The sequence below is a fragment of the Neopelma chrysocephalum genome, unplaced genomic scaffold, assembly GCF_003984885.1.
Source record: "Neopelma chrysocephalum unplaced genomic scaffold, ASM398488v2 Primary Assembly neopelma1_23b, whole genome shotgun sequence".
NCBI lineage: Eukaryota > Metazoa > Chordata > Aves > Passeriformes > Pipridae > Neopelma > Neopelma chrysocephalum.
The window spans coordinates 505,449-527,936 of NW_020897692.1; the positions used below are offsets into that span (position 1 = coordinate 505,449).

Sequence of the window (22,488 nt, forward strand, 5' to 3'; positions counted from 1 at the left end):
CCCGGAAAGAAGGGAGCAGTGAGGGAAAGACGATTTTTGGATTTGGTTTTATAGCTCATTATCCTACTCTGATTTTGATTGGTAATAAATTGAATTAATCTTTCCCCAAGTCAAGTCTGTTTTGCCCATGATAGTAATTGCTGAGTGATCTCTCCCTGTCCTTATCTCAACCCATGAGCCTTTTGTTATATCTTCTCTGCCCTGCCCAGGTGAGAAGTGGAGTGACAGAGCAGCTTCAGTGGGTACCCGGCATCCAGCCAGGGTCACCCCCCTCTCCAGTGATTTTTAAATGAAGTATTAAAAGCTATGGGAACAAGATCACTGTAAAGAATAACAGCTCATTTGAATAACAGTATCTCCATTGCATGGAATTTTGCTAGCATTGCAGTTGTGGCCATGCACAATATGATTACTTTGTAATCATGGGTAATAGAGATTTGGAATGCTTTCTGAGGAAGCTGCATTATTGTCGCATAATAACATTGATTTAAAATTTTTCTTCCAGTGTTGGTAACAGTGACATCTGCAAAGAGCGCTTAGTTTTGAACACTTGATACTCTTATCACAGCAGAGTTTAACAGTGAGTCAAGGACATCTGCCAGGTTTGTCCTACAATTTCAACAGAAGCTGAATTTGTTGAATTTTTTGGAACACGGTGATTTAGTAAGTTTTCTGTTGTTGAAGTAAAGACGAGGTCATTTTAATTACTAATCCATTTCTTTTATGAATCTGAAGTATTCTTCAAGTAACTGTAAAATGCATGGTTCACATATTAGCATTAATTTTTAGTTGTTAAAAAGAAACAAAAGAGTCAATTCAATAGCCCATAAATTATAATGCATTTACAGATAATAATTCAAGTGTCACCAGCTGGCAGTACTCACAGTGACCATAAACTGGGGATTGGGTCTTGTGAGTACCCATTGTTCTTCACATGAACAATGCTTGTTTAACTCCGAATGCAATACTGTGTGGTTAACAAACACACAAAACAAGGACTATAGTAGTTAATTAACTCTTGGAAATTTGCATGGTATTTTGCAAACTTAAAATCAGATATATTTCTTGCTTCTCAGATTCTGTAATTTTGGTCCTTACTTCACCGAAACATATTTCTAACATTCACAGAATCACAGAATATTCTGAGTTAGAAGGGATCCACAAGGATCATTGAGTCCAGCTCTTAAGTGACAGGCCCTTACTGGGATCAAACTCATGACCTTGGCATTATTAGCATCATAAGCACCATTAGAATCCACTGAGCTCATCTCAGGGTCTTTGAGCTAGAACTTCGCACATGGCTGTTCTGGAAGGATTTGATGCAAAAGACAGAGAGAGACATTTTTATACCGTTTTACTGAACATGCAAGGGGTGCAACAGTAAAGCAAACGACAAGATAGTGAGCTGGAGATTTAGATACTAACGAATGTTGAAATGCTGCCAAAGATCTGGTACAACACAGAAGAGAATAAACAAAGGATTATTTAAGGTGTGGACATCAAACAAATGATGTAAGAAGAATTAAGAAGAAAAACTATTTTTTTCCCTGAGGAGCAAGTTCCTCTTAAGTTCATTCCAGAATTTACATTTCTGTCCATCTTAGTCCATAAATAGGTTGAAATTGAATTCACCTTGTGTATCTCCCCATAGCTAACTTTAGGCATTAAATTAACACATACACATTCACACCTCAGCTGGACATCTCATGCTCCCTTTACTGATAATTGAGAAGCACTGGTAATTTTACAGTATGATTCATCAGATCTCTGGAAGAGATGGAAAGAATCTGTGTGATTCCATTGATTCTTAAGAAATGTAAAGTTGAATGCAGGCATAGATTTCTGTATAGCAGGAACGTAATTTTCTTAAGACAAAGCCTTCTCTATGACTAAATTTTTAACACTTTCATACATTGTATATCTTCCAAAAAAATTAGCACATACTGAAGAAAATGAGAATTCTTTTCCTGAGGCACATATTAAGCCTATGTTATCTGCATTTAATAAAATTAATTCCATGCAAAGTCTGACACTTCTAGTCCTCTAAAGATCTAACAGATAATATCTTTTTTTATAAAACATCACCTTACACATACATTCAGTATTAACAAAAGAGAACATAGGCCACTTATTTTAAAAACTTGCTTAAAAATCATTTAAGATTTGGAACAGTAATGGGTTAGCATGTTTGTCCATTTGTCTTTGAAAGCTAGGTCATAGTAAGGCTGTGGTATATTCCTAATGTCTGCGGGAAAGTGAATGTCAAGAAGAACCAAAGAGCTACAAAAATTTAGTGTTTCAACATTCTCCAAGATGAGAAAAACAATGTAACCTAGTAAATATGATTTACTGTTTTTTTGCCACTAGTAGAAGACCTCCATCTTTGTATTGACCTGATAGCGCAGGGTCTTAGAATACGTCTGGGCTTGTTTCAGCCTGCATTGGTTTTAATTTCCTTTAATAGTTGTCTAGTAGCCAAGTGACTACAGCATGATGTGTTTTACGTTAAACTTGATATATATTTACTCACATATACTTACTCTTTGCTAGTTCAGTACGAAGATTTTTAATAGCATGATGACTGAATCCAAGTGGCACTTTCCAGTGTTTTGACTAGTCACTTTAAGGATAAGTCATATGGAAACATTATAACCGGTTTCACATGACTATCTACCAAACCTGAGATACACTCACTTTATGATTCCACTACACTGTGTATAGTGCTAAAAAAGTTCCCTCTTTTTTAGCATGGGATGGAGCATGTTTCTTTTTTTCTTGGAAGTGTGCTGTCAAACATCAACTGTACAAGTACACACACAGGCACATACATCCATGCACAAGTGTTTGCCTTCTTTTAGATGAGCTGAACACTTGCTCGAATTGCAGAGATGGAAGCAGTTCAGTGATCTGCGAAGGTCATGCTCTTACATGCTTGATAAGACCAAACATAACACACTTGAAAAGACAGAAGTCATAAAAAATCACCTGCATGCTAACAACTGTCCCAGTATATCTGCAGATGGATACCTAAGCACTCTAGAGTGAGTGTTTTTTCCCTTGCAAGTTGGTTTTGCCCTAAAATTGTCTGACACTGCTTATTCTTCTTTCCCCCTCTCTGTCCACAGCTTGGTCTTTGGCATCATTTTACTACAGTGCCTTTGGATTTGAAACCCCATTGCTCAGGAACACACAAAACTCGATCAGTAAGTGTGGAAAAGCTCTTAAGGCACACGCTTATGTGGCAAGAATTAAGTGTATGACAGTGGCTGAGGTACTAAAGAGCACTAAGGGCTGATGGCCACGGACACCATGTCTGGGAAAGCCCAAGACACTGACACAGGAGAACCAAGTCCTATGAGGGAGGAGTGCCTGAGAGAGCTGCGGTTGTTTAGCCTGGAGGAGGTTCAGAGATGACCTTATCACACTCTACAACTACCCGAAAGGAGGTTGTAGCCAGGCAGGGGTTGGTCTCTCCTCCCGGGCAACTAGTGACAGGACAAGAGGAAATGGCCTCAAGCTGCGCCAGGGGAAGTTCAGAAAGAATTTCTTCACTGAGAGAGTTGTTAAACACTGGAATGGGCTGCCCAGGGAGGTGGTGGAGTCACTATCCCTGGAGGTGGAAAGACTGGACGTGGCACTTGGTGCCATGGTCTAGTTCACATGGTGGTGTTCGGTCACAGGTTGGACTCGACGATCTCAAAGAGCTCTTTGCAATCTGATCCTGTGATTCTGTGAAATGCTGCCGGGAGCTGCGTCCAGGCTGTATCTGACCACGCAGGGAACAACTGGCGCGGGCGCAGCAGCCGCGGCACCCCCGCGAGAGCCACGTTTTGTCTGCACAGAGGGCGGCGGGGGCGAGCCTGGAGCCGGGGTAGGCCTGTGCACGGCGCGGGGCTGAGCGGCGCGGAGAGCCCGGGCGGGGGCAGAGGCAGTGGCACTGGCACAGGCACAGGAATAAGCACAAGCACAGGAATAAGCACAGCCCAGGCGATGGAGCCCCGCGAGCCACCCCGGACACCGCCCCGCCTGCTCGCTGTACGGCAGTGTCGCGCCGCGCCGGCTATTGGCGGCAGCGGACCCGGCGGGGCCGTAAGGCAGGTGCGCGGCGGGCGGGGGTCGGGCGGCGCGGCGGGCGCGGCCGGGGGGTGCCGGGGGCGGGGGGGGGGGCGGCCCCGGCTGCAGGCGGGGCTCGGTGCCCTCCAGCGGGCGGGGGGAACGTGTCTCTGCGCGGCGGCTGGCGCGGGGCCGCGGTCTGGCCCCCCTGGTGAGGGGCGGGAGCGCCGGGCCCGGCGGGCAGGCCCTGCCCGGTGCCACGCGGGAGCCCCGGGCCGGCGGCGGGGCCGGGGCTCGCAGTGCCCCCGCTGTGCCCACCGCGCTCCGCGGCGCGTGGTGCGAGATTGCTCCGGAGGGCCCGGTGCCGGGTGCTCTCCGTGCGCCTGCTGGGCTTGGCCACGGTGTGCTCGTGGAAACCGGAACGGCCGAGGGGGAAACGCGTGGGTGTCGAACGTACTTCCAGTACATACCACGGCTATTAATAAATGCAGGGAACTAGAAATGAAGAATGAAAAAAACAGCACGTGATCATGTGGAACGTTTCTCCCTTTCTAACACTGCTTGCTTCGTTTCGGTTGCTGGTGGTGAACTGACAGCTGTCCTAATAAACCATGACAATCTAAGGCTTGCACCAGAGGTGCTTCAGAAGTGTGTATCGTGTTGTAATTCAAATAATACCTTTGATTAGAACCTTTTATGAGTTCTGAATTTAGATTTTGTTATTGTTTTTAATGGATTAACATTTGTGTAGATCCTCCAAGTCTTCTGGCTTTTTAAACAACTGAAAAGCGGTGCTACTGAAATGGAACTGGTAGCCTTAATTTTTCCAGAGAAGAGATCTAATAGTCAAGCTTAGTTACTTTACAGAGGATAGACTTGAGTTTAGTCAATGAGTAGGAAAAATATTGGAAGTTCCAGGAAATTGCAACAAACGTTGCATATGTCCACATGGTAGATTGCAGAGATAAACTTTTAGGAGGAAGAAAACCAAACCAACCATCAGTTCAGATGCAAACAGGCCTTCCTGTGAAGACAGCATTGATAATGTCAGTGAGGTGGTGTGTTTTATTAAACACATGCTGGTTTTCAGCAGATTAATTTCCTTTGGATCTGACTGGCCATGGCAGAGTAAACTTGCATCATCTTAGAGTTACGTGTGTAGATATTTGGAGAAACTCTCTTCCCATTTATGTGGGAATACAGACCAACTCCCAACTAGGCCTTTACGCATTATAGAAACTAGTTTAAATGTTAGACCTCAGTTTTCTCTAAAAGCTAGGACTTTGGAAGAGATGACGTCACTGGTTCCACTGAATCAGAGAGAAGGCAGGAAACTGCCAAATGACAGTATTTTCTGACAGTTCTGTATGGAACATGCTTTGAAACTAAACCTGAAGCTCCTGGAGTGGGTCGAGTGGAGGGCTATGAAGATGATTAAGGGGAAGGAGCATCTCCTGAGAAGCAGTTGGGAGAGTTGGGCCTATTCAGCCTTGAGAAGAGACAACTTGAGAGAGGATCTCATAAATGTTTATAAGTATCTGAAGGGAGGGTGTCAAGAGAATGGAACCAGGCTCTTCTCAGTGGTGCCAAGCAATAGGACAAGAGGCAGTGAGCAGAAAATGATGCACAGGAAGTTCCACCTGTACCTGAGGAAGAACTTCACTGTGTGGGTGACTGTGCACTGGAACAGATTGCCCAGAGGGGTTGTGGAGTCTTCCTTACTGGACATGCTCAAGAACTGCCTGCACTGTGCAGTTTGGTTTAGGACAACTCTGCTTGAGCAGAGAGGTTGGACCAGATGATCCACTGGGGCCCCTCCAACCCTCTGATCATGTGATTTTGTGATTCTTGAGTAGGCTTTCTGTTAAACAGGAGTACACACTGCTCTTTTTCACCCCTTTGTTTTCTTCTTGTTCTTTTCTTTCTACAGCTAACATGTATGTATTTGAAATATATCCTCCCAATACCTATACAACCTGAATTTATTGTGTGTTTCTTTGTTGGTAATTACATTGTTGGTCTTTTTTGTTATCCTCCACTGCATCCTTCTAGACTGGTATGTGTCTTTGTAGAGACAGGATGTGCAACAAAGACATTAGTACTCTAATGGAGTCTTTAATACTGACTATTGGAAAGGCCAGCTTGGTATATTTTAGTGCCTCACTCTTGTATTTAAATATTAAATGTTTCCTGTCTTTCCATGTCCATATTCTCAGTGTTACAAATTATGTGATGATTGTCACTTGCTGTAGTATGTAGATGAGTTTCTGCAGAACTACAACTAATGTGTTGTTTCTTTGTATCCTCTGTTTTTGTGGTTTCTTACCTTGCTTATAATATGTTTTACTGTTCATGTTGGATATGGTTCTTTTAAGATAATTGTAATTTGTCCCCTAAAATAGTTGCAGTCTCTTGCTTCTCAGTATCATTTACAGTTTTGTTAAGTGCAGTATTAATTCTGTTTTCACTAAGAACATTTATAGTTGAAAAATCTTTTTTTACAAGGTTATGAGAAAATTTGTTTTTATAAAGTACCAGTGTATGTTTCTGCAGGTTTGTGTTGAGCTACAACACTTCCTCTGAAAAATGTTATCCTTTATAAATACTGAACTGAGCTCAGGCTGGTCCATGTTATTCCTGTGTGTTTCATTCCTCTTGTCTTACATAGTCATAGGAGCTGCTATTGGAGTGTGGAGGTGGTTGGGAGAAGGGAAGACACATGTTGTCTTTTGCTGGTTAGTTACAATGTAAGGTTTATTTGAAAGCTTTAAACTTGGGATTAATTCTAGCGCATATTAGTGTTTTGACTGTTGAACAGGTTTCTTTCTCCCTTCTACAAAAATTTCCCCATAGAAAATTGAGTTCCCATTACTCCAAATAACAGCATAGTGTTTTCTTGGTAAATTGTTTATAGTAACAATTGCTGAAATTGGTGTTGAGCACTTTCTAGCCTACACATTTTCTTGAACTGAATTACGCTTTAATGTTTGAAGAAAGAACTGAAACCAGAATCTACTCTCTAGTTTAGACAAACTTATCTAATCAAAAGCAGTTTAACAAATTACCTATAAAGTGTAGTTGGAAGTTGTTAGAAATATGGTAGCTGATGTCTGAGCTAAAAAGAGCAGAAACCAAGGGTAGGACCCACAAATGAGTTGAGAGACATTAGGCTCCTAAATCCCAAACTGTAATCCTCAGAATCTCTGTTGTCATCTCACCTCTAGCTCTGTTTTCAAACAAAATGTTTGTCTAGTCTCTCTCCTGTAGCAGCCAGTAGCAGGTGCTTAGGTGATGTACTGAGAAGAAATGGGAAACAAATCCAATTATACCTTCACTTTCATATTACCTTTCAGTAGTCAGTGATTTAAATAACTGATTATCAGGTTTTAAGCTGTTGAGTTCAGTAGCTACCAAGGCATTTGATTTCCATTAATTCATCTAAGCATACTTGAACTTTTAGTCTTTTTGCCATCCTGTGGCAATGAATTCCCAAATTTAATTATGTTCTACACAGGAAAGGCATTCAATTTGGTACTATTTTCACCTTACTATTGAGTTTTATCATGTACCTCTTTATTCCTACATTATGAGCAATAGTCAGTCACTCTGTATGTACCCATTCTTGCTTTCTAAACACCTCATCACATCACAGAAAGGAACGATTTTGTGTTTACTTCAAGCACAGTCCCTAAGGGGATCTACAGTCAGAGCATTCTTTATGCTTATCTCTCTCTGAGGAGTTGAATCACCTCTGCACAAAGGCAATACAAGTACATTCCTATACTAGGTTTAGGAGTTAACTTTCATCATATTTGTAGTGCTTGAGAAATGTGGCTAAAACAATGTTGATAGATAAAACACGAATGTTTTGGCTGCTGCTGGTCTGTACAGCATCAAGGCTTTTTTTCTCCCACTCTGCCTGCCCAGCGAGTGTGCTCAGGGTGGGCAAGAGGTTGTGTGGGGATGCAGCTTGGATAGTAAACCCAAACTGGCTGGTGGGATATACTGTACTGTGAATTGGCATACTCAGAAATAAAAACAGAGATAGAGGAAGAAGAAAGGGTGTTTTTTTGCTTCCAAGGTGTCTGTTGTTTGGAGGTTGGTAAAGTAGAGTTTGGGGCATTGGTCAGCCTGTCGGATGTGGTGAACTTTTGTTTCCTTCACTTGTGGGATATTTTTCCTTTCCTTCTCTATTAAACTATCTCTATCTCAACTCGTAAGTTTTTGTCTTTTCTTCCTATTTTCTGCCCTGTTCCACTGAGGTGGGGTGGGGTAGGTGGTAGTGGTGAGCAAGCACCTGCATAGCTGCTGGCTGGGATCAACCCACCCCAACGCTGCACAGGCACCTAAAAGTGTGCTGGAAGGAAGCAATAGCAGCACACTGTGGTTCTGTCGTAACAGTGCTCACTGAATTAACCAGTGGTGTGAAAGATCCCTATGCCCAGTATTTCTTGAGGTTATTCTAGTCACTTGGTATAGATATTCCTCTTGAAGTTGTACACAACTTTGTATAGTTCAATGAATATCCACTAGACTAGGGAGAAGCCAAGAAAGACTTGATTAGGCTACGGTTGCAATGCTGGACTGCTTGGGTATTTACCAGTTTGTACTTGCAGGTGGTGTTTTCTGTGTTCTACTCAGTACATTGACAGGTGGACTAGAGTTTGGTGGCCAGCCTGTCACCGAGCGCATCTCTCAGATGCAAATTAAAATTTGTGTTCTTTTTCTGTCTTATTAAATCTTGTGGGTGCTGCAGAAGAATAGCTTTAAAAGGAATGTGGAGAATGTTTTACCTGACTGATATTTAGGGATAGAAAAGTTGCTAGATCTCCCCTTGTATGTGGAGCTTAATAATATAATGGCCAGTCTTCGCGAACGAAGATTTGGGGAAAGGTCTTTTACCTTTCCAGCCTGCGCAATGGATTTTTTTTTAAGTGAGGCACAGCATGTGCTGAACTGAGCCCACCCTTTAATCCTAAGGTTCATCTGCCGGGGCCAAGCAAGCTTGGACAATGGCAGTGAGGTCCTACGGATGTAGGTTTGTTTAGAGTGACCTTCTCATAGATGGATGGCCTCACAGGGCTAACGGGTTCCATCTGCCTGGGGGGACTGGGATTTGAACCTGGGTCGCAGCGGTGAGAGTCCCACATGCTAACCACTAGGCCACCAGGGGTCCCCTATGTGGAGCTTATGGATATGGATTATACACCTCCCTGGCTTTTTGCCATCATAAGGCATGTATTTACTCTGAGCCATCTGTTACTCCTGCTTGCCCAAAGGCACGCTGGATGTTTGGCCTGAAAAATAGACTGAATCTGATATTACAGGTCTGAATCTTAATAATAAACAGATCATACAGTAAGAATAGATGATTATAGAATGAAGGGTTGGTGATTGAAGCATTTGTCAGGTAAATTGTGGAGTAAATTTTAGTTTTGCAGCTGTAAATTGGATTCTGAGTAAGTTGTGAGAATAAGTAGATAACTGTACTATTTTGTAAAACATAGATGGAAACATTTATGTCTAAATCAACCACTCCTTTCTTTGAAAATGTTGAGGACTGCTGAGCTGATTGGCTCAGTGAGTTTGTATATGGAAACGATTCTGATGAAGTTATTCAAGAAATAGGAAGGCATTATTCTTAGCTGCTGCTCTATGGTGGATCAAGTGTTCAAAACACAAGTAGATGCGGCACTGTGTGATATGTTTAGTGGTTATGGTGGTATTCAGTCAGAGATTGGACTTGATGAACTTGGAGGTATTTTCCAATCTTAATGATTATTCTAATTTGTCTTCTCCTCGAAAGATTGGGGAAGAGTAAAGAGGATCTCGGAAAGTCCTCTCTTCTGTTTCTTTTAAGAAATGTGTAATTTGTGATGAGTTGACCCTGGCCAGTAGCCACACGCCCCCCATAGCCTCTCAGTCACGCCCTTCTGCATGAAATGGGGTGAAAATAGGAGATGTTTAACAGTTGCTTGACAAGACAAACACCATAAACATGGATATGTGTTCTTGTTCCCCACATACCTTGCTTCTCTTTTCACTGAGTTTTTATTGCTGAATATGACATATGGTACAAATCTATGTTGCTTCTGAAGCATGAATATAAATCAAATGCTTTTCTATATAATTTTCTTGTTAGCGTAGCTTTTTTTTTCTGGGGAGTCTTTAAGTTGATTCTGTTAGTCTGAGCGGTTTGCATATGTGCCTTGCTAAATACTCATGATACTTGTTCAAAGGCTTTAAAGTGTTAAACAGGAAATTCTTGTGTAATATGTACGTATTTCTTATCTTACAGTAAGATTTTTCTAAAATATGTTTTAAGAAATTTTATATACATTCTAAGAGAATATGACTATGAATCTAGAAATACAAACATTTAAAAAAATGCACAGCTGGACGAATCCTGTTTTAACCTCCTCAGATCACTAGAGACATAATGGGGCTATTTTCCTTTTTGTTATATCAGCCAAGAATAGTAATATTATGCCTCAATTTTTGTTCTTCCCATTTTCTTATGTAATAATCACACATGTTTACAAGCTTTGAAAAGATGATTAGGGGTTTCCTCACTGTAGGAAACCACACAGGTGTCTTTCTCAAAGTATCCTCTTGCATGTATGCCCATTGTTATAGGCAATCAGCCCAGGGAGGGTGAGCAGCAGCTGTTAGTTTTGACTCTAATTTGCACTCATTGTAACATGGCAGAAATGCAACACTATCCTTTTTTTTTGCATTCCAATTCTAAACTGTAATAATGAGAAATTATCAATTAGAAAGCTGTTACTTGCTGGTCATCAAATAGCTGATGTGCTGTGTGGAATGTGAGCTCTGAAGAGAAGACAAAGGCCTCTGCCTCTAATAATATTATTTTATGGGACTATGTATCCATTCATTAGTTGAGTGTTGTTTAAATGTATTTATAATTAACTTTTTTTTCTGGGTAGAAGGGCCTCTACCTTGAGGTATGCATGTTTTCAGGCTATAGGGGTATACTTTAAAAGGTGCTCCTTGCATTTTTTTTATAAATTTTTACAGTGAAATTTTGGCTGGGTTTTTTTGCCCCTACATCCTCCCAATGTTAAATAATATTTAAGCCAAATCAAAAATGGACAGTTGTCTGCCCTGGACAGTTTCTTTACAACTCTCTTTGCGGGATAGGAGGTAGTGTTACCTCCAGGCAGTAGGAGGAAGTTCTGAAGGGAGAGGCATCCCCAAAGATACCTGGAAGGTCAGCGTGATTTGGGCTGTGATTTCAGTGCTTCCTCAACTGGAAAAGCTTGTCTTGATAGGTTGATTTTTGGGAATCTGTATGCATCTTCACTGGTCTTCAATATTTCACCATGTTATGTCAGTGACCTGTATTATGGATGTGCCTCTGTTTGCTTTTCTGATAGGAAATACAAACTTTTTTAGCCATTGAGCTGGACTGAACCTTCAGTGTGCTGTGACATGGATCCAGTAAGAATAAAAGGAGTGTTAAACCATGAGGGGTTCATTCATGTGGATATACCTTTGGAGAAGTTTTTATGTAAGCTAACAGATACTTTTAGGTAGAGCATTAAAAAGACTGAGAGGTAGCATAGTTATAGCAAATAAATATATTTGTCTTATAAAAGACATTTGTCATCTGCAGAGATGATTGGTAAGTCCTCTGACTTAGAGAATGAGCTAGAAGTCACTTTGAAAGAGAAGGCATGTCAAATTTCACATTACCTGTTTTATGCAGCAAGCAGTAATAAGCTGTCCAGTAATTGATACCCCCTCAAAATACCAAAATGTGGTCAGAAAACAAAATTGGTAGAATCTGTCTGTTTTGTGTTGTGTAGATCTGTATGTTTTGTATCTACCTTAAAAGTTTGGAGATTTGGGAAAAATTATCTTGCTTGTTTTGTATTCCCAGAGAGTTTTGTTAAAAATCTTGACATTCTATGTATTCCTAAATCATGATGTTTCTCAGGAAATTAGGAGTTACTGGGGACTGAGAGTCTTTGGCAGTTTGGTACTGCCACATTGGTAAGAAAGGCTGAGGTAGACTTCTAGGAGTAAGTTTAGAAAGACTGAGGAATAGCAGTGCTAAAATCTACTTAAACTTAGCAAAGTTTAAATATGCCTATTAAACATATTGATCCAGGTCTTAAATGCAGCAGCCTAAAAGCTAAAGTTCAGGGGACGCTAATCTGTGACATTTTATTAGCATTATCTTAGTATATTCAAAATTAAAACACTTATTAGAGAGAAGAATTTTGGATGAAATGCACAGCTTTCAGCTCCCAGTTGCAGTGTATTATTGGGAAGATACTAACTAGAGAGTTTTCTGCAAACTGTCATGACTTTCTGACTCCTTCCCTGCTCAAAAACTATGATAAATATCAAACAAAATAATGAATGGTAGAAAAAGCATAAAGGATGTTTTTTAGAAAATACTACAAACATTAATATAAAAATTAAATGAATGCAATAAACCTGAATGTTGTTAAATACAGCAAACACTTAAAATTACACAATACACTTGTATTATTTTAATGAAATTGGTGTATTTGTGTGGACGATGACATCAGTTGTTCCTATTTTTATGTAATGGGTCAATTTCCACAAATTTCTTTATTATTTATTGCAACCATTGATAAAAATTCTTACGCTCTCAAAAGCTGTTGGAAATAGGATGAGCTTATTTATAGCTGATAATTTTGCAAACTTTTCATTTAGTGATAGCCAGAGTTGGCCAGAACCTGTGTTTCTTTTTGAAGGGGATTTCCATACTTTTAGTATGTGACAATTAAATTAGTTTTCTTGTATATTACTAGAAGTACCATAGAATCTACAACTTCTTTCTTAACTGGTCTAAAACTCTGCATATTTCTGTTCTGCAAAATAATTCTGTAGTTTATTTTTAAGCACTTGCAGGGGTTTTTTTTCAGGTTGCATTACCATATTATTACCAGTATTATCAATAAAATTGTTTAATGCAAAAAAATTTAATATTTTCTCTAAATGAGAAATCCTGCTTCAGTGCTTTTATAGCCGATTGAAACCCTATTTTGAATGAAATTGGAGTTAATTATGATGAATAATAATGATATTGAGTGGATAATAAACATCTAGTTATTTAGAACTGGGAGGTAATACAGTTTGAGGCATTTGTTTAGTTGTCTATAAATCTGGTAAGTGATTTGTGTGCTTGAACATATCTCTGTTGGGAATTTAAAAACTTCACAGAATTACACCTTGTATTCAGCTACTGTTTTACAGGATGTGGGCATTTCACACGGCCTGTGTCACATGTACTGTTCCATGCAAATATTGTTGCTGCTATAAAGGGTCTCAAAGGGCACTAGACACTGTGTTTAGAGGCTAAGTCCTCATTACGATCCGGTTATTAAAGTTGTTAGAAATGCCTCTGTCTGAATTAAGGTACAAATGAGACCAGATGCCACAGTCAATGGTATGGGTTTTATTTAATAGGAAATGTAAGGCAGTGAAAGAGAGGGAGAAAGGAAGAAGAAAAGGAGGGAGGGGAAAAAAGAAAGTGACAGAGAGAGATTAAAATAGAAAATATATCACCACTCTCTGTAACCCTGTGGCATCCCTTCGGTCAGGTTGTGGTCTTCTTGGTGGTGAGGGTCCCACAAAACATGGAGTCCAGTGGATTAGTATATGTTCAAGAAATGCTAGGCACCTCCCCTGGGGTTGGGGGGGAGTCTTTTGTGACAGGCTCTAGATTTGTTACCTCACTTGGATCACATGCAGTCCTCTGGTGGAGGAAGGCCCCAGGAATGAGTCAGGGGGTGCTTTGGGGGTCTTTGATGGTTTATGACCCTTCTCAGCTGCCTCTCATGTCAATGCCCTATGTGTACGTGGGCTTTCTGGAGGGGGGCGTTACTCCTGTGGTTTGGTGTGGAGAGATTTCACCATCACACACCCAAAACCCTTCTCCTCCACCACCCCCTGAGCCCATCTAGAGCTGATTCTTAACACATATACATTCTTCTTTCCTGTACCTTGTTTACTTCTCCTCAGACTTGAGATGATTAGACAATAATCTTATCTCAAGTCCCCATTCACAGTCCAAATTCCAGTCAGGCTTAGGTGATCTAAGACAGGCAATTGCTTCCTTGTAGTTTGACAAAAAGTCTTTCTAGGATTTTGACAATGTTTAAGACATTGCTGACATTTCAGTCCATCACAGTCCCACAAAGGTGTCTGCCATAAGGGAAGCTTGAATATTCCTGCATGATTCAGGCACAGGTCTTCAGAAATGTTCTCACATTGTTGGTTTTCTATCCAAAATATCAGCTGGTTTTGGAGAGAAAAATGTCAGTGCACATGCCTAAATGCCCTGGAAGAAATGGGCTCTAGGCTTTGTGTGGTACTTCTCTTCCCATAAGCGCAGTAGTGTCTGCCTATGTATGTGTTGTAAACATAGCCACAGTAGACAAGTGGAGTACTGTCAAGTTACATGGGTATGAATTCGTGGAGTTCTTGGGGTCAGTATTCAGAATGCACATTTTCTTGTACAGATTCCCTGGTGAGATGACTGGGATGCGTGTTGGGGATCAAGATGAAAATAATAGACCTTCTAATAAATAATTTGTCAGATTTATTCTCTAATGGAGCTGAAGACTTTGTTTCTGCTTTCCAGTCTTGTTCCCAGTTGTTTAGGATCTTGACCTTAGACCTGACTAAAAGCAGCCTTAAGCTTATTACTTTTAAGATTAGTCTAGGCAAGGTAGACAAACTTTGGAGTATGTGTAGGGGTTTGTATCTCCAATTATGCTTCAGGGACCAGGACTAGAAACTTTCCTCTTCACTGCCTCCTAAGGTTCAAGGGCAGGTGTTAGTGCTGAGCTTTCAGGAATAGTTCCCTCCATCAGGCACAAATGAATGTTGTTTTTTGCAAGAAGCAGTGGCAAAAAAATTCATTCTTAGCCCTCAGTTTGATTTGGTCATATGCTCCAGACTAATTCAGGGTGTAGTTTTAGGACTGAATATTTTAGTTCTGTAAAAGTGGAGATGGGAGGGGGCGTTGGAAAGGAGAAAGCTTGGTATGAAATATAAAATAATATATTTGGTTATTTCCTCCTGTGAAGAATTCCAAAGCAGAATTGACTAAATTATGATTAGGATGTACCTACCATGAACAGTCTGACTTAGATATTTGAATTGTAGTAGTTGAATCTACGGTTTGCTGTTTTGCTTTTTGAAGTATCCATCTGTTAAATAAATCTCTCCTTTTGGTCTTACTAATTTTATGCTTCTGAAGAAGCTAGAAGGTATAGCAGAATTGCTTTCCTTCTTTTAGTCCCATTTCCCTTGAAGAGTCCTGTGGACTTTGTTTTCTTCTGTGTACCAAACATAAACATTTCTCAAAATAAAAAGCAGAACCTAATCTTAGTTGTACACCCAACTAATAAGCCACACATAATTTATCTTGTCTTTTGGTAGCTAATTATTCAGTAAACTTTGCTTGCTTTCTTCACCTTTAGTATTCCAACAGTAACCTTCTATTATATGCGTTGATATTTCACTTGACTAAAGATATGTTATACTATCCAAAAGTGACTTTCATATATAAAAAAGTTCATAAAAATAAGTCAAGTAATATTGTTGCCCTGCTGAAATAGAGGTCCAGTTTATTAACTTCAGTGTTAGTAGTCTGAGTTATCATCTCTTCTGCTTATGGGATTTCTAGCTAATTCAAAAAGACATTTGGATTTTCACTGTGTGCCTTAATTGTCTATGTCCGGGCATAGCTGTATGTTATCCATGAGAGATGTACCTGAGTGCATGCTGAAGCTGATACTCTGCTTGATAATTCCTCACATTCATATGCCTTAGTTGCATAAAGGTGCTCACATGGGTTTGTATAGATAGTATTTAAGAAATCTTTCTCGAAGAGCTGTACTGTGATGATTTTTACTTCTTGCACAATCAAGTTACACTTAAATACTTCTTGTATAGTACCAATAGCTGTATCTTCGCAAGAATGTTTTTCAGTATAATTTTTTTCTGGTTATGGCTTTTCTTAGATTGTTGAAGGATTTTGACACATAGACACGTCCATTCTCTCCGTTTATGTAATGTAAGGTCAGTTCACACACACAGATCAATTTCACTTTTAAATTGAAGTGTTAGGGAGTCCAAATTCTGAAGTTCTGAAAGGGCTAATGCACCTTCTCCTGGGACAAGGTGAGAGGATGGATGACCAAACAGACCCTGGCACAGTTTAGAAGCAGCGCTAGAATAGGAAAGCTTGTTTCAGTAAATTTTCTTGTGGCTGCTTTCAGACCTTTTGTGGTCTTTGGCTTGGTAATCAAATGTGCAAGTGCAATAAGCCCCATTGGTGGTAATATTCTGAGTCTGCTCAAAACCAAAAGATGTGTACCAGAGATGGAAAAGCAGACGAATACCTGTTGACAACTACAAGGGCGTCACCAGTGCACACCGAGATGCAGTTGGAAAACGAAAGCTCAGCTCAAATTGAAACTCGCCATAGATGTCAAAAACTACAAGAAATGGTTCTTCAGGTATGTAAACAACAAACAGAAACAGAAGGAAAATATCCTGCTGTCTAACAGGAGAGGTGAATTAGTCACCAACAATGCTGAAAAGACAGAGGCTCTCAACACTTCTACCTTTGTCTTCACCAGCACTGTTGAGCCCCAGGCCTTGGGGAAAAAAGCTCCAGGGAGATGCAAGCACAAATCTGCTATCACTGAAGGAAGAGCTGGTATCAATCCCCAGGGATCCCTGTTGGGCCCAACTCTCCTTAATGTCTTCATAAATTATCTGGATGATGGGATCAACTGTACCATGATGAAGTTTGCCAGTAATACCATACTGAATGGGAGTTGTAGAAGTTTGGATTGGAAGGGACCTTAAAGATCATCTAGTTCTAACGTCTCTCCCTGCCATGGGCAGAGACATTTCCCACCAGACCAGGTTGCTCAGAGTCCCATCTGACCTGGACTTGAGCACTTCCAGGGATACAGTATCCACTACTTCTCTGGGCAACCTGTTCCAGTGCCTCAAAGTAAAGAATTTCTTCTTAATATCCAATCTAAACCTACCTTCTTTCAGTTCAAAGCCAATACCCCTTGTCCTATCATTACGTGCCCCTGTAAAAAGTCCCATTTTTCTTGTAGTCTTCCTTTAAGTACTGGAAGGCCGTAAGTAGGTCGCCCAGGCATCTTCTCTTTTCCAGGCCGAACAATCCATATTCTCTTACTCTTTACTCATAGGAAAGGTAGTCACCCAGTTGTACCTTTACAGTAAGCTGAAGTTGTTCATTCCATTAAAATTTTATTGTGAATCTTTAGCAAAAATTGTAAGGAATCCTTTTACATTCTGAAGCTGAGTCGCAAAGAACTTGGCAATGCCATCTCTGTGGCCAGTAATTATTTATCCTTTTATGTGCTCTATAAAAGGATAGGAGTATGTTACAGAGACTTTTTTACTACCATCTGAACAGGTGCTCTAGCGTGCTCTTATCACAGCAGTTATGCCATTATGTGTTATGCATGTATTATTACAGCAGCTATGTTTTGTGAAATGCATCCCACGTCCTCTGAGCCATCCTCAGTGAGGTGCAACATGTGCTACTTAGCTGTTATTAACTCAACATTTTTTTCTTTCTCTTGCTTATCCATTCTTTTTCATCCTCCCTTTACTTCCTTTGGACATGTATGTTCCTATTTACCTTCCATACACCTCCTACTTTTCCCTTCTGAAACGTAGTAAGATGAACTCCCTGGGGTTGTTTTCAACCTCTGTTGATGACACGGTGTGAAACAGAGAGGCACAGAGGGCCCTCTATTAAGCTTAAAGCAAAAACCAAACAAATGACACCACCACCACCACCCCATCCTGTATTTATGGCTTATGCCTAGTGTTTAAATGAACATACATATTATGTATGTTGAAGTTAGAGATTCGCTTATGGTACGTGTCCATATGTAAGGCAAGTCTTTAAGTTCCTTTTGCTTGGGATGCAGTTTGTCTCTTGCTGCAGGGAATTAAAACATTAAGGCATAAACATGCAGACATTTTTCAGTCTAACAGTTAGACTACCTCTTACATTCTTGGAAAAGGAAGATGAGTTATTCTGAAGAAAGTAATTTTTTTTAATTTTTTTTTCTTTTTTAAGAAACAGCAGCCATGCTTAATAACAATCTCAAAGCACATCTAAAATGAACACTTTATTGGGCCAAGCCATGTGTTTGGCATCACACCAAAACACTATTGGGCATAATTAGAAGAAATGCGTCTCCAGCTGATGCAAGCAGGAACAGTGTTAGGCAGCTGGTGTTTAATCACATGTGTGTGGCTAAGATTGTGACAGAATGTGAAAAGGGTTAATACTCTATTGAATGTGTGGCTTGTAATTCCTTTTTTTTTCTCCCCTAGGGTGTTTTTTTTGTTGTTGTTTTGTTTGTTGGATGTTGTTTTGTTTTGTTTTTTGTTTAGTGACTTAGGTAATTAAAATCCTGAAATTGTCTGTTGTGTGAATGATGGCACACAGAGGTACTGTTATGCCTCCTCGTTATGCTGAAGCATTTCTTTGAATTCTTGTATTTGCTAAGATGAATGTTGTGTGTCAGGAAGACACTGTTTCTTCCTGAGTACATATTCCTTAATCTTGCCATCACCCTTTCAAAGATTAACCCGGTCTTGACTGGAGATCAGCAATATTTGACCCAGAGAACATGAGAGAATACCAGTGTGATGTCTGGGCCTTTGAAATGTCTGAAATCACACAATTGTTACTACATCACATAGCACTGCTTGTAAAGGTGCAAAATACAAGGCTGGAAAATACTGTTGTTGTAGTATCTTGCTTTGGCCTGCTGTTCATGATTAATGTCCCAAACATTATTAAACCACTGTTACCCCCGGCTGTCAACTGTGATGCTAGGTGCTGTATTTGTACTGTTTACATCAAACATGCTTGGATAAGAGATTTAAGTGAATCTGATACAAATGTTCTCATTGGTGTAAAATAGCTTTTAATCTAATGGGTTTATTTTTTTCAATAAAATGTTTGCTTTAAAGTATTTTTTCTTTGGTGTGTACAATGTAGAAAAGGTACACACCAAATAGAATGTGGGGAGTGTTTATAACTATTGAATCTCATTTGTAAATGACATATAAAGTTTATCTTTGTATTAATGAAGTTGCTAAAGCTAATTGTAGCCCTTCTAAAATGTGTTCATGTCACTAAAATTTGATACTTTGGGATTTATTTTTATTCCTCTTGCATAACAGTGTAAAGAAATAAAATATTCTATGTGTGGATATATCTAAAATGTCTTATTCTGTCCCTATAGTCTCGTTGCTTTTGTGTTTGATTTATATATATTTAAAATATAAAAAGTTACTGTATCGTCCCTTTACTTTTTGTATAGCCATGTGGCTGTGATATCTTTTGACTTTTTAGTTTCCTTTTCATTTGAAATGTTTCCACTTTCTCAAGTGAAAATGAAAATGCTGTTTGATTCAAATACTTTGTGATCAATAGCAACCTGCTATTCATTGCCAATGTCTAAAGCCTCTTTTTCTTTATGATGTTCTTTGATTAGATTAGTTATTAGTAATAACTTCTTCAGGTTTTATAAATGAGAAGTTTACATAGACAGCAAGAAACTTGTTAATAGTTTAAAGAATTTTGTTAATAGTTTAAAGAATTATAGGCAATATAGGCAAAACCTGGTAACATGGCTTTATACTCCTTAAGCAGTTTAAACAAAATGACTGCTGTAAGGTTTTAAGGGACATTTAACAGTCAAATATTAGAGCTACAGAAGCTGGTACTTTGGGGTAATGGAACTGCAGATTTTACCTGTGATTCTGTTAATGCTATGTTATTCCATAATTTTAAGTAAAGAAAGATTTCTGTTCCTCTTGAACATTAAAGTACCATATCTTAGCAGTCACCTTCTCTTAGCTCCACTGGGCAGTTTGCTTGATTTGTTAGAGAGCGTAAGAATTAAGTAAATTTCAAAAGGATGTTTGTTTGACCATAATCTCTGTAACATTTCAGTGGAGAAAGAAAGAGATGGTTCTGTTATTTGCTTATATTAAAAATATAGGAAGGCCAGGAACTGGAGGAAAATTTAAGTAGTTGGTGAAAATATGAAGTGGAAAACTTCTCTGGCAATGTTTATTACCTTTGTGATATTGCTAGTATGGCTTTTTTTATGTTTCACTTTAATGAATAAAAACCTGCTGAGATTACGATTCATGTTTACTTTAAAACAATAAACTTTGAATGGTTTCTTACCTGAACTCTCAGTATAATCTATGTTTATGTTTTACTTTCTCTAATAAAAAGTTTGAACTTAAAATCACACTTTCTTTTAAAAGAAGTAAAATAGGCTTTAAAAGCCACTGCCTCTCATCTTCACAGAACTTTAGGTGGGTAGATACTGTTCTTTGTGCTTTACAAACAGAGGCTTGGTGGAAAGTTAAGAGTTATTTAAAAGAGGCAGGAAATGTGAGAGTTTCAGGAATCATTAGCAGAATGGGTCCCAAAGTGTCCTTACTTGATTGGGTGTGGGGGAGGAGAAGATACAATTTTAAGATGTAAAGTTGGACTGATCTGCAGGTTGCATTCCCATTCCAGTTGTCCTTCTACAAACATGACTTAAGATGGTACCTGTCTTAACACTTTTCTTCAGGGGTAATGAGCAGAATAATGGCAAAAATTTGTCTTCTGTATGTGGCCCCTGGTAAATAGGATTTAATTGTCACTGCCATTTAGGTCCTTGTTCCCAAACCAGCATATCTTAGCAGGATCATTTGGTAGTACAGATATTTCAGAGCTGTGGGCAAACACATATATTTCTCTCAAATCTAAAGGAATTAGTTAACACTTATAGTGTCTGCAGAAAGACAGACAATAGCCAATCCACTCTAAAAGCAGTTGATGCAGGCAGGTATCTACATCAGCAGGCTTTATGTAAAGGCAGGTAAGGTACTTTTTGTAAAACAAATGTAAGTTTATGCTGCATCTCATAGGACCATATAATTTTTATCACAGAATCACAGAATATGCTGTGTTGGAAGGGACCCATCACAATTATCAGGTCCAACTCGTGGCCCTGGGCAGAACACCCCAAAAGTCACAGCATGTGCCTGAGAGTATCATCCAATGCTTCTTGAACTCTGTCAGGCTTGGTGCTATGACCACTTTCCTGGGGAGCCTGTTCCAGTGCCCGACCACCTTTGGATGAAGAACCTTTTTCTGCTATCCAATCTAAACCTCCCTCAACTCACCTTCATGCTTATTCCTGGAGTCCCATCACTGGTCACAAGAGTAAAGAGATTGGTACTTTTTGACCTGGCTCTAATATGTTGCGGAATAATAACCCAAGTTCATTAACTTTACCTTGTGTTTTATGTTAACAGTGGAGTAATTGCACCTGTCCTGTGCAGGGCCAGGAGCTGGACTTGTTGATCCTTGTGGGTCCCTTCCAACTTGGCATATTCTGTGATTCTGCCCCTGCTTTCTATTTGCTAGATGTTTTTGTTTGCTTGTGATGTCCTGCTGAGGGCGGGTGTCATGGACCAGAAGTGAAGGGTATGTGTGAAGTTTGCCTATAAATGAGATGCAGAAGCCTTGGGTGACTGCTCTGCCAAACCAGCCCCTTCAGGGACCAGCAAGTTCTGAATGCACATAATCAAGTGTGGAGCAGCATTTACTATTATGAGATCAACTGTAGGGCTTCAGGGCTGTATTTGGCTCCTTGGCTATGCCTGTGGTCAGGAGCGTGTGCCTTTACCTGTCCTCTGGAGTTCCAGGTTTTCTATTTCAGGAAGTATTAATAACTTGATGAACAAAGAACAAAGAAACAGTTCTTTAAAATTCAGTTTCCTAACAAATGACCCTGCTGAAAATACTTTAAAATCTCCTACAGGTGTCTGTGAAAAGTGACCTTTTCATAAGTGGCTTCAAACTTTCATAAATTACTGTGCATGTTATTTCAGAAAGGACAGTTAAGTTAATAATATTACAATTATGTTTTTATATGTTTTTATAAAGGACCGTAATGCTACAGAAAAAGTATTTGAGTGCAAGTATAAAATAAGTAAGCAAAATGGGGTGATCTTTAATAGCTAATGGCAATTCTGTCATTGGAAAAGTATGAGAGTGATGTACCTTTTTTGTTGGGTTCAAACAAAAATGGTCAGGTTAGATTCCCTCAAAGTTTGGACACATTACTTCCCTTCTGTAACGGTGGCTGTAAGGTTCACGGCCTGTTTTCACTAGGAGCAATGCTGGTATGAGTTATGTATCATATATTCACTGAACATTTCAAAAACTGCAGTGTTGTTTGGCTCTGCTTGTAGGCTTGAACATACCCTCTCTGTCCCCTTCATAGTTAAAGATTTTATAATTCCACATTTTGTAGCTTCATTGTTATAACATTTGTCTCC

The 22,488-nt window shown here is 39.7% G+C and overlaps 1 protein-coding gene across 2 annotated transcripts in view; it reads left to right on the plus strand.

The window, feature by feature from the left end:
• The first annotated feature begins 3,850 nt into the window (after positions 1 to 3,850).
• Positions 3,851 to 22,488, plus strand: part of ASCC3 (activating signal cointegrator 1 complex subunit 3) — a 267,886-nt gene continuing 249,248 nt past the window's right edge. The window contains exon 1 of one of the 2 annotated variants that reach the window (XM_027694522.1): positions 3,851 to 3,871. The gene's annotated coding sequence lies outside the window, so the exon portion shown is untranslated. Of the gene's footprint in view, positions 3,872 to 4,049; positions 4,099 to 22,488 lie in introns of those variants that run through there. The other variant, XM_027694514.1, reaches the window with a different exon arrangement.